Raw genomic sequence first — 9077 nt, forward strand, 5'->3', positions numbered from 1 at the left:
CCCCACACACCTCTTCTCCCCTCCCGCCTGCCTCCCTCCCTCTCATTCACCCATTTTCACCTGTCCCGCTATTCAGTATCCCTCTTCCTCTTGCTTCATTCTGTCACTACATCGTCTGTCTTCCCCCTCCCACCTACCTGTCAGTCGTCATTTGGCATCTCGCCCAGGCCCAAAGCACCTCCCCAGCAGGCCGAGACGGGACAAACGCAGGTTTTCCCACAGCCTGCATGAAGCCGAGTCCAGGGCACTGCATGGGAGAGTTCCCGCTGCTGTGCCGATTCCTCCAGCAAGACTTTGGCCTCCGCCGGAGCCCCTCACGGGGCGTTTGCGCCTCTCTGGGCTCCATCCCAAGCCGCTGCTCCTGGTGCTAGGCTGAGTGGTCTTTTCTAGACGGGGTAGTGACTCCTCACCCATCTGAAGTGCCCCAGGCCCTTCCCGGATAAACAACTCCAGGCTCCAGTTTGAACTGTCAGGTTGTTTGGAGAAAATCCAAACTTCAGCAGCTCCGTGGAACGTGAACACCTCCAGTTTTCCAAAGTCAATTTTAAACATGCCAGACGGGCTATGTCGGGTCAGCGCGTCCCCGGGCTGCTTGCGTTGAAGCTTCCTTGCTGGGCCGGCCAGCGGAGGAGCCCGAGAAGCCCTGGGCAGCTCGCGGTCACAGCAGCGGGACGCAGGGCTCAGCTCCTCGCTCCATTCTGGCGGTCTTGGTGTTCTGAACGCCACGAACCCAAACAGGAGGACTCAGCGTGCTGTGATTCGGAAGTTCAGCTTCGGGGCGGCAGCCGTGACTAGAGAGTGACCGTCTAGCAGGGGTGGCCATCTGCAGACGAAGGCCGTGGTGGCCTCCAGGCAAGGTTCGTTGCTCATGGCCAGCAGGTACGATGTGTCTGTCTGATGGAGCCAGCTGAGAGCTGTAAGACCTCCCAGGACACTCACGCTGCCTTTCTCACCAACACTGGAGTTGGCCGGTGGCTGCTGACCACCTCGAGGCGGAAGCCCGCGCCATCACCACGTCGCAGGAGGACCGGCGGCCTGGTGCATGTCCTGAGCGCAGGAGAGAAAAGGAAGTAAGAGTGGGGACAACACGTGAGGGCCCAGAGAACCGGCCGAGTTAGCACAGAAGAGGGAGCTCATAGGGCCGTGTGGGAGGGGCCCCGGCTGGCCTCGAGGAAGGTGGCCCTGAGCTGTGGACGAAGCGGGTCTGGCCTCCGGGATGTGCGTTATGACGGCACCGTGGGCGGCGACCTCGGGTCGGCTCTGTGCACTCCCGGAGCAGCTGCTGGTCACTCACATCTGCTGTGGCTGTTCCTCCTGCCGCCCAGCGCCTCGCCGTTCATCCGTCACTTCCTCCCTGGGGTAGGTGTGATCAGCTGCAGAAAAGCACGTCTGTGCTATCGGAGACCTCCTCGTGGGGGGGCGGGGGCAGCAGCGGCCAGAGCCCGGAGCTCAGAGCTCACGGAGCAGGGAGACTGCAGGCCGGGCGCTACTGCTTTAAAGAAAATAAAGACTTTCATGTCTGTGCTTCTTTCTGGCTTTTGATCCCAAGTTTTCCAAAAGGCCCACGGGTGGAGCAAAACATGACCCAGGAGCTCTGTTTAGACCTTGGAATTTAATTGACTGACCTGTGGGGTGAACGGAGACGCTCAGGATGGCTGTGGAGGAAGAGACCACAGGAGAAAGCCAAAGAGAAAGAGTAAAGGCCCCAGCCCCCACCCCTGCCGCACCAGCCTGCGGGTCCCCCCACAAGTGGTGGGGAAGGAGCACTCCAGCCTGAGTGTCCTCCGCCTGTCCGGCTGCCTGAGTGGACGGCACCGCCTGTCCGGCTGCCCACGATCGCACAGCAGCGTTCACGGAGCTGGACACTCGGGGGGGGCTGGGCCCAGGTGAGCGGCCGCGCAGGTGAGGGCTGCGAGTCCCCGCCCTGTGCACCTACAACGCCCACAGCCCTCCCGGGACGTGCCTCGGCCCGTGGGAGCTGCCAGGCGACACCGCACAGCCCAGCGCCCCGACCACACGGCCGCACCGGTCTGCCCACGGGGCTCAGGTTTCCTCTCAGCGCCCACCCCCTGGCCTGTCCAGGGGAGTCCTCACGTGGCGGGGGCCGCTGCTGCTCGTCCCGCTTCACGCCTGACTCTGGGCCTCGGCGCAGTCCTGCCCCAGGTAAGTGGTCGAGGCAGTTCTGGCTCCAAAGCTGGGTTTTGCCCGCGACACGTGGGGTTACTCAGGGTGCTGGCGTCAGGCCTTCCGCTCCCGCAGGGGTTTGCATGCTTTATTGCAAATTTCATGAAAGAACAGCGTGAGCGGATTCCTACCTTCCTGGACCGCCGCCTTTCAGGAGGCTGTGCCCCTCCTGTTTTGGGGTGCAGGCCTGGAGCCTGAGCCTCCCGCTTGCAGCCGGGTTCCCCCGGGCCTCTGGGAGTCTCAGCGGCAGCCGAGGCTCCCAAGATCCCAAGGTCCTGTCAGAGAAAAGCACAGTGGCTTCCAGTCTGCGGACACCAGACATCACGGGGGTGGGGGCGGGGGCGGCGAGACGGGCAGCCCGGTGTGGCCCCGCGGGTCAGGTGGGGCAGCTGCCCACTCCTCAGGGCCTCGAGGGGCAGCACCCAGCCGGGGCGCCCCAGACCCCTGGGCTCAGCTCTGTCCCCCTCCCGGGTCTGATCCCAGCTACGGGGCGGAGGCCTGGCAGGGAGAAGAGTGAAGATCCCCGCCCCGGACACCTGCTTCCCAAGGGCCAGGAGAAATAGCAAGCTTCAGGCCACGCCAGGCGGGGCGTCTTGCAGCCAGGACAGAGGTCGCGGGAAGAGGGGCTGAGGGCTGGAGGTCAGCTTCGTGCCCGGCGACCTGGGCGCACGCTCAGGCAGAGAGGGGAGGCCGAGCCACTTCCTCCTTGCTCCCCTCTCCAGGAGTTTCACAGAGGCCCCTACTCATGCACAGTCCGGAGTTCGGGTCCATGGCGGGCAGGCACTGGGGGCACCCAGAGAAAGGCCAGTTCTCACCCAGACAGAAGGGTCCTGCCGAGGGCTTTCTGGGCCTTCTGCAGCCATGCCTGCTGACCGCCCCCACCCTGCCCGGTGCCGGCCCGAGCTGGGGGGCGCCTGAGGGCTCAGGCTGGCCCCGGGGCCCCTTGTGCCGCAGGACAGCGGGTTCCGGCTGCTGGAGCGCGGGCGGGGAGCTCGCTGCTGGGCGCAGGACCTGGGTGTGCAGCAGGGGGTGCGGAGGGGGCGGCCCCATCCTTGGACACGGCCCCGGCGGTTCTGCGCGACGCATCTCCGGCCGCAGCTTGAGTGAGCCTGGGGTGCGGCGGTTAGGACTGAGAGCGCCAGCCCAGTGGCCCCACAGCTGCGCACATAGAACCCCGTGGAGGTGGCCCTGCCCCCCTGGGGAGGCCAGCAGGGGCGCGGGAGGGCACCCTGGCCCCGCTGGCCGGCACTCGGCCGGCGCTTTCTGACCCCAAGGATGCCCCTGAGTCTCCATGCCCCTCACTCTCAGTGGTCGGGCTGTGCAGCCTGGGGAAGGGTGAGGCCTGGGAGCTGGCCTGGAGCCTCCCCAGAGTCGGGGTGACTCCGGCCCCCGGGGCCCCCGGCCAGTTTCCCAGACAACAGCCGGAGAGGACCAGCGTCGCACACCACAGGCGCCACCCAGGGCAAAGGATCTCGCGGCCTTTGGAAGGGGGCCCCCGTGCAAAGATGCCCCTCCAGGTCTCCAGGGCCGACACCCCTGTTTTGTGGCCCCGGAAAGGGGCAGATGCTGGGCCGGGCGGGGCAGCTGCGGGGTCCTCGGCCGTCTCAGGCCACGGGCGAGTGTCAGAGCCGTGGCCCAGCCGCGCTGGGTTAAAAATATTTCGTCTATAGTTTGTTGTGAAAACCTATGAAGGAGCATATCCGGGTGTGAAGGGAAAGTCGTTGAGACGTTCAGAACCGCACCCGGCTGTGGTGTTTTCGGTCCCCCGGGGTGGCAGAGATGCTGGGTCCCCCCACCCTCACGTGGGGGGAGCGGGGCGGCCGCCCCAGCCCTGCACGCTGCCTGGGCGCCTTTGAACTCTGGGGTAACACCGTTCGTTGTGTGTGTGTGTAGAACTGGGGTACAGGCAGAGGTGCAGGGGATGACTCCCCAGAGACAGAGTGGGGAGCGGAACAGGCAGGTCCACTGCGACACACTGCTGGGGGCAGCGGGGAGGCGGGAGAGTCTGCTGCGCCCTGCGGTCACTCCCTGGCCGGGGTGGGCTCAGCCTGAGACCAAGGCCGCCAGGGGGGCCCGACGCCCTCCCTGAGTCTCTCTTGCGCTAGTCCCTGAGCTGAGCGTCACGCAAGTTTCATCACACTGTGGCGCTGCGTGTCCTCGCTGTGACACGCCCAGACAGAGCTCACCCGGCACGGGGCAGGGCCAGGAGGGTGTGGCGAATCCAGGCCTTCGTCCCAGGCGTCACACAAGTGTCGCTTTACTCGACCGACCGCCTTCCCGGGGAGCTTGGGCCGGTGTCCCCAGCGAGGCCTGTGCTCTGCGCTGACCGTGGAGCGGGCTGATGTCCCGCTCCAGGGTGATGCCTGCCAGGGCCGCTGCCGCTGGGCTCGAGGGCTGGGCAGGGCGCGGCCTCCGGGCGGCAGGAGGCATCGAAGACCCTTTCCTGCAGGCCGGGGCACACGCTGGGTGACGGTCTCCTGCTGGACTCTCTCGGAGCTCAGCCTCGGGCTTCCTGGGCTGGCGCCTGGGGTTCCCAGCTCGCCTACCTGGACCTACTTGTCTACTTGTGCCTGTGCTGGGCTGGCCGGGAGCTTCCTCGCACTCCCCTTGAATTTCAACAGCCCTCAGGGCTGTCCTTGCCCCATTCTATAGCTAAGGAAATCGAGGCTGAGCGAGGCTGTCCAGGGTCACGTGGCTGGGGCAGCGCAGGAGCCCACATGCAAGACTGGGGAGTTGTGACCTGCTGCTCTACCTCCCCCCAGCGCCCCCATCTGTGGGTGACTCCCAAAGGCCAGGAGGGGTGTCGAGCACCTCTGGGGGCGGCCCAGGGCGACCCTGACTTGAACTTTCTTTTCTGAGCCCCGAGACGGAGCCCTGGCGCTGCTCAGAGCTGGCCTCTACCGCCAGCTCAGCTGCTGTGCAGTGAGGACCAAGTGCAGGTCTTTCTGGGGAGGGGGCTGGGGACCGGCTGGCTGCCCCCCAGGGGTGTGCTGCCGCGTGCTTCCAGAGCAGACCCGTGACCCGGGGCATGGTTGGACTGGGCCGCGTCGACACCTTCCCTTGGTCCCTCCCAGCCCGGACACTCTGCAAGGTTCTGGGCGCTGAAAATAGGTGCTTCCCGGGCATTGAAATAGAAACGGTAAGAAGCCGTGAAGTACGCAGAGCTGTCCCTGTGTTCTGGTTCCGCCACTATTTTTGAGCATTCCGCTATGAAATCTCGCCAAAGGAGCTTTTTAAAAAATTACTTTAGTGTCTCTGGTGTGTGCCAAGCTTGAGACTGGCGTCCTCACACTGTTGAGTAATGCAGTGCTGATTCATCCTAAACTTTTAGTGTAATTAGTCCACCGATTAGTATGTCCTTCTCGTAGACCGGAGCGCAAGGAGCAGGCGCACGCAGAGCCCAGCGCAGGACGCCAGCTGGCAGCCCCACGCCTCTGCAGACCCCTGAAAGAAGGGGTGGGGTGGCCCGTGAGGGCTCCTGCTCTGCCCCCTGGCCCCTCTGACCTGGGGGTTGCAGTGGTGCAGGAAGGTGACATTCTCTCTGGGCAGCGGCTGCTCATGGCCGCCGAGGGATACTTCACGGCTCACCACAGCACCGCACCTTCCCAGCTGAGAAAGCTGTGGCTCCCAGGGGCAGAGCAACTGCCCAGCTCGGGCCACTGGAGGTCCGGGTGGGCCTTCCCGCGCTGGCCCTTGCCCTTCCCCTTTCCCTCCCCCCCTTTCCCCTTCCCCTCACTAGCAGGCAGCAAGGCGCCTTCCTCGCAGCCTCCCGTAGCGACGGCGCCGCCTCCGTGGAGACTGGGAAGTCATTACTCAGGAATCTGGGCCCGCCGCTCCGGCTACTCAGAGCGACAAGCTCCACGGACGGACGTGCCACACTGACCCAGGTCACCATTATAACAAAAGCAGCAGCCACCGTCGGGTGCCACCGCACCATCCAGCCCACTGCTGAGGGCAAGTCGCAGCCACTGTGCCAGGTTCAGGCCAGCAGCTGACACTTGGGCCCAGCGTGGCAGGGGCGGGGCCTGGGCTGGGCGGGGCCTGGGTTGGGCGGGGCCTGGGCGGGGGCAGGCCTGGGCTGGGCGGGGCCTGGGCGGGGGCAGGCCTGGGCTGGCCCTGGCTCTGAGGTCTGCAGGGATCTGAGCCCCTGGGAGCTGCCCCGGAGCTGTGTCTCCTGAGAGGAGGCTCAGCTTTTACGGCTTGCATTGGGTTTTCCTTCCCTTCAGGCTGGACTGACGCTAAATCGCCTCAAAGCCAGGCTCACAGACAGGTTTTATAGATTCCTCTTTCTTCAGTCCGTTTAGCAACAGAGAGCGATGCGTCCTCGTCTCTACTCTTCCAGCTCCTCTCTGCTGCATCATTTTCCAGACCTCAGCTGAGCAGATGCATCTGCATATTCCCTCAGCGGCTTACAGCAGGCTTCCTTCCTGTGCCATCTTGAAGGAGTATTTATAGGATGCCATGGTCTGAGCTCAGCCGTGGGCACCGGGACGTAACCAGGAACTAGAGGGGCCAGACTATACTTTAGGGGCTCCCAGCAGCCTCAAGACGGCTCCCCGCGCCCTCTTGCTTTTTCCTGGAATTTCTCAGCCCTCCTGGGCTTTCCTTCCTTCCAGCCACCCAGCTTCCTCCAGTCCTTCCTTCCTGCTCCTTTCATTTCCAGTGTTCCTATGTTTTCCGTGATCTGTTCATTTAAGTTTCTCTTCTCTTCTTCTATTATCTCTTGCCTAGTTATTTTTGGAGCCCCTTTGTGCACTGGCTTTCCCCTCTGACTGAGCCTGGCTGCACCCCCAGGTTGAGCTTTGTCCCTTTGTGTCACTGTCCATCCCTGTGAAAATGAGCCAGACGATGGCATTCACCTGCTCAGAACCTTGCCAGGATTTTCCGTCACACAGGAGCAAAACTGACACCCGCCGGCCCTGCTGTGTCGGGCTAGTCAGGGTCTGGCCCATGATGAGTGTCACCGTGTATCTCCCCCGGGCTGATGGAGTGAAGACGATGGGCTTCCACAAGAGTAGACACTGATCTGATGCTGGGGATTCTGTTTTTGATTTTCCCAGTCTAGACAGAAACACATTCCCCCAAACATGTTCTAGTAACTCACATGTGTGTGGGTGTGACATTCATACTTGTGGGGTGGCCTGGAGAAGACCAGGCCTGGCAGCTCAGGGGTGCTGGCCGGACACGGTGGGTCAGCCGCGGGCAGGATGGGCAGCGGCAGTGGTAGCTAGCTGAAAGCTGGGGCAGATGCCAGCCCCAAGCTCAGGGTGCGCGCCCCTCAACAGGCCCTGCGTCTGGGCGTCCTCGCCTCGTGGAGGGGTGGGGGAGTCTCTCGCAGCCCCTGAGTTCAGGAGGCCGTGCACGTGAGGTTCCTACAGCACCTGGAGCCTCAACACCTGCCCTCCACGCCCCTTCCGGTGCCCTTCCTGCCCTTCCCCGACCCGGCTGCCCCTTCAAAGCCAAGCGCAGTCGTACAAGCCCCAGCAGTGGCTTCGGGGTGAGTCCTCTCCAGCTCCCCAAGCCGGGGGCAGGGGGCTGGCGAAGACGCTTCCATCACTGAGGTGTCTGCTGTGAGTCCCCATGGGCCTGAAGGTCAGCAGGCCTGGGAAGCAGCACATCAACCGGCCTGCAGGAATCGGAAGCTGCCCCTTCCCTTGTACGTGAGCTTTCTCCACTGAGGTTTCTGGACTCTGAGCCAGTGTCTCAAGCCAGCTGCGGCCTTGACTGCTCCAGCCTTGCAGACGTACAACCAACGGCCAGTTCTCTTTGAATAGCCCTGGGCGCCTGTTTACTTAAGAGAGACGCCAGTTGCCCTCGGAAGAAGGCGACACCACCGCTTGTTGCTGCCAAGTTGATGGGACACCGTGACCCATGGGGACGGGGCCACTTCTGTTCCCCATTTAATTGGTTTGTCTCAGAGCACCTTTTGCAAGTGTCATTCACCAGAGTCTCTGCTGTCCGTCTTCAGGGCTTCTGACTGCGGTGGCAGGGGGTTAGCCTACATGTTAGTTTCCGATTGCCGCTGCCATAAATAATCACAAACTTAGTGGCTGAAGGCGACGTGATTTCATTCCCTTGCAATTCTGGAAGTCAGAGACTGAAATACATCAGCAGGGAATTCCTTTGGGAGTCTCAGGGCAGAGTCTATTTTTTTGCCTTTTCCAGCTTCTAAAGGTCACCTGCATTTTTTTGGACTCATGATCTTTCGTCAGCTAGACCTCTGCTGCTGCCATAAATCTCCTCGACCCCGATTGTCCTGCTTCCCTCCATGAGAACCCTTGGCCTGTCCAGTTTATCCAAAAGACTCTCCCTCTCCTTCACGTGATCATGTTTGCAATGTTCTTTTCGCCCTGTATGATAACCTCCTTAAACCTACCCCCAACCCCTGCCAAATCAGGCTGTGGAGATGAACACCATTGTGATTTGAACAACTATAAGTATTTGAATGTTCAGATGATCCATAAACATTTCCCACATCTGTCTGATCATCACCCATAGTTCCTGGTTCATAGTTCCCCCAAACCCTTAGAATTTCCTAAGCTCTGAAAATGGTAGAGTTCTTTTGTTATGTGAATAAGGTGACTTTCTGAGGCCCTGTGGATGGGTGTTGCTGGCCAGGTGAGCTCACTATATGATTAGCAGGTTGGAACTCTTGGTCTCTCCGGTTAATCTCTCCTGAGGAACAGGTCACAGGGATCTGACCTCTACATGGCTGGTCAGAAGCTCAGGTGATATCCTAGGCTGGAGACCAGCCTTTGGTCACTGAAGTGGGAGTGGTCTGAGAGACCCAGCCCTTAATCTGTGGCGCCTGATGCTATTTCTGGGTAGATCATGTCAGCATTGAGGGTGCCTGAGAATCCCTTACTGGCATGGGGAAGGTTCACAGACTTATC

The sequence above is a fragment of the Condylura cristata genome, unplaced genomic scaffold (assembly GCF_000260355.1).
Source record: "Condylura cristata isolate star-nosed mole 26May11 unplaced genomic scaffold, ConCri1.0 scaffold00009, whole genome shotgun sequence".
NCBI lineage: Eukaryota > Metazoa > Chordata > Mammalia > Eulipotyphla > Talpidae > Condylura > Condylura cristata.